This window comes from Apium graveolens, chromosome 1 (genome assembly GCF_009905375.1).
Source record: "Apium graveolens cultivar Ventura chromosome 1, ASM990537v1, whole genome shotgun sequence".
Lineage (NCBI taxonomy): Eukaryota > Viridiplantae > Streptophyta > Magnoliopsida > Apiales > Apiaceae > Apium > Apium graveolens.
Window position 1 is genome coordinate 186,523,336 of NC_133647.1, and position 3,781 is coordinate 186,527,116.

The following is a 3,781-nucleotide window of genomic DNA, read 5'->3' on the forward strand; positions in this document are numbered from 1 at the left end:
AATTCTCCCAACTTAAAAGGTATCAAGTTGGCATAGAAATGATGTCCTCCTATCTCAATATCACACCTCGAGCACACTCGAACGATGGAAACTTGATTCTTATTAGCTAACTCTATCATTAATGCTTGTTCTAACAATTTAACTTCGCAATGCAGCTTATCGACAAAACTTTGAGAAATAAATGATCTTGTAGCTCCAGAATCAAATAAAACTTTAGCATCTACGGAGTTGACTGGAAGCGTACCTGCGACCACGTCTGAACTCTGAACAGCATCCTTCATAGTCATGTTGAATGTCCTAGCCTTTGGTTGGTCCTTTGATGATGGTCCTTTAATTCTTGCCACATTAGCTGTTGGTTCAGTTATCTGGCAGTCCCTGGCAATATGCCCCATCTTTCCACATTTAAAGCACAATGTCCCTGATTTCTGAGCTGTAGTCTAACTTCGACACTCATTAGCATAGTATCCTTTCTGATTGCACTTGTAACACAACACATTAGCCTTACAAATCCCAAAGTGCCTTCTACCACAAAACTTACAATCTGACGCTGGTGGACGATTGGGCCTCTGCTGATTTGAATTCTGAAAATGATTCCCATTTCCTGGCTGTGGTTTCTTAAATCCCACACTCTTATTATCCTGAAACTCTGGCCTTTTATTGAAACGGCCCTGGAAGTTACCTTGTTGCTGGCCTCCTCCTGAGGTTTCTATTTTCCTTTTCTTCCCATCCTTTCCTTTCTGATACATATCACTCTTACTTTCAATCTCCATCGCTTTCTGCACCACTGCCATATATGAAGTCCATTCAAACATGGCCACCCTATTCTGAATCCAAAATCTCAATCCCTGGTCAAACCTTCTTGCTTTCTTTTCATCTATGTCAACCTGGTCTGGCACAAACCTCGCTAACTCAGTAAACTTAGCCTCGTACTCAGTGACAGTAAGATCACCCTGTGTCAAGTTCAGGAACTGGATCTCCATTTGATTCTTCATATACCTTGGGAAATACTTCTCCAGAAACAGCTCGGTAAACCTTTCCCAAGTTATAAACTCACCTCCTTCCAATGCTCGCGTGGATTCCCACCAATAATTCGCCTCACCCTTCAGAAAGTAGCTTGCAAACTTGGTTTTCTGATCAGTTCCTGCTCCAACTAATTCAAAAGCCTTTTCCATTTCTTTGAGCCATACATTGGCTTCCATGGGATCAGCACTTCCCTTAAACTCAGGTGGCTTCACAGCTTGAAACTGCTTAAAAGTCACTGCAGGTGGTGCTGCTGCTTGCTACTGCTGTTGCTGTTGCTGTTACGTAAGATGTAACATTTGTTGTTGCATCAGTCCCAACATCTGGACAATCGCTGGATCTGTCCGACCCTCGGTACGATCCTCTCCTGAATTATTCCTTCTCTTTGGTGCCATTATTCTGATAAGAAACAAGTAATATATATAATAATATGTCAAGCATTGTGTCAAATATGTAGCAATTCCTTAGCATATCAAAATTCTCAAACATTATCTTTTCTCAAAATATCATAAACTTGCTACCATATTAACACAAGCGACATGATTATCACATAATCCTGCTTATTATCTTGAGAATAACAACACAAAGAAAAATCGACGAAGAATTATCCAAACCTTTTAAATCCTTGCTCAAAATCTTAAATAAACCAATAAACAGTGGATAGGGTTGCAACACAACCTCCCAAACTCTTTTCCAACACTTCTTACCATCCTCAAAACCAACACAATAACAAAGCAATGGCACAAAATCCAAGAGCTAAACACAAAATAAGGAACCTGAACAACTTAACTATAACCCAGCCCAATAACCTAAATTTAATCCTATAACAGCTAATCTACACGCGCCTACCTTATGTGATCTTCCTATGACTCACCTATGACAATCCTAAGCCTGTTTCAGTGACCATAACTTGTAGCTCTGATACCAACCTGTGACGCCCTCCAAACCCGGGATCTAGATTTGGGGGTCACTAGCCAATAAACCATAATAAAATAATCACAGCGGAATAGAATAATAAATATGACCCCTTGCATGTAACTAGATCGATCACAGGTTATAGTATGGAACAGGCACTAATACAAACCAATTGTTATTACAAACCATAAGTCTAATTAGTTTTACAACTTATTCAAATTTTATTACAAACCTCTAAACTAGTTAAGCGTCCCAAAATGTCTACCTGGAAACACACCAAACTATCTACAAGCACACAACTTCTGATCAGACCTGGAACTCAAGCTTACCCTGGCCTAGCTGAAAGAATCAGGATATGAAACAAGTATGAGCGAAAGAAATGCTCAGCAAGCAATAAATAGCTTATGATTTGGAACAACAACAATAATATATCTGATGAACAAAACCAAACCACAATGCCTGAACAATATCAAAACTGATATACATTTGATAATAAACAACATTTGCAATATATTTTGTTTTGGGATTGGAATCCTCGAACGACGGTGTATTGCCGGTGGTGATCAGCCGCGGAGCAACACCGGTATGCCGAAGCATATCCAACTAAACAAAGGTACCCAAGGCACATATTGGCCTAGCAAGGTGTTATATCCTGTATAACACATAGCTCACGCTGGACTGCCGCCACGGCCTCTTATGCAACCATCCAACCCATAAAAACAATTTTCCGTCAAAGGAGTCGAATCAAATGACATCCTTAACCACATAACTCCCCATTTCTCATGGTCCGGAGTTTTCTCAACAACCAATGGCGAAATAACCAGAACAAGTAGTTATTCGCTAATCTCAATTCAAAGCTTCACTGTAAAGAGTAAGTTATAGCGAAATGTAAAAACATTTATTTATTCTGAACTTAGAATAGTAGAGAAATTGAAAGAATAAAATTCGGAGTCAATATCACTTGAATGATAAGTGAAGATATAAATACTTGCATAATAAGATTCGAAATAAACGTCACTTGAAGGATAAGTGAAGTTAGGGTACTTGCCTGGTATGCTCGATAACCTTTTACTATAACTCTGCTTATAGCTGCTAGCTACTATCTCCGTCTAACACTTGACCACACTCCATGCTACTCGATTCTATAAACAAAAGGACTATCTTAAGTGACAGAATCAAACTTAATCGACGTAACTATACGTCTTGACATCTACCCGATTGTTTATAACTAAGCATGCCATTTTAAACTGTAAACAAATAGCATGCATATCATATAGCACGTAATCATGGTATTCATATAACTCGTAATCACATATTTCATGTAACACATAAGTCAAATCATTAAAAGATATGCTTCAGTGCGTTCAGAATGAAAATCAAGCCAATATTAGCATTTACCGATCAAATACCGACTCACACTGATACACAAATCAAACACCATTTCAATACAAAAGAAATTAGGACTCAAAAGTATTTTTATTGGAAGCGCAATATTTTTCTGAGTCTATACGCGTTCGTTTCGTATTAAACGGACGAACGGTTTAATTATTATGAATAAAATAAGAAATAAATGGAAATAAATCAATTAATAATAATATTAATTGATTTTTAAATACCAAAATATAATTTTTTAAAAACCTAAAAATATTTTTTAGAAATTATTTGAATTAATTATAAATAATTTACATTTATTTAACTATTTATAAATAAAATTAATTGATTAATTAATTTTTAATCGATTAATTAAATTCATAAATAATTAACTAAAAGGAATTATAAATAATTAATTCAAATTGTATTTTTGAAAATAATTAAAGAAAATAATTTTAGGAATTTAAATTATTAA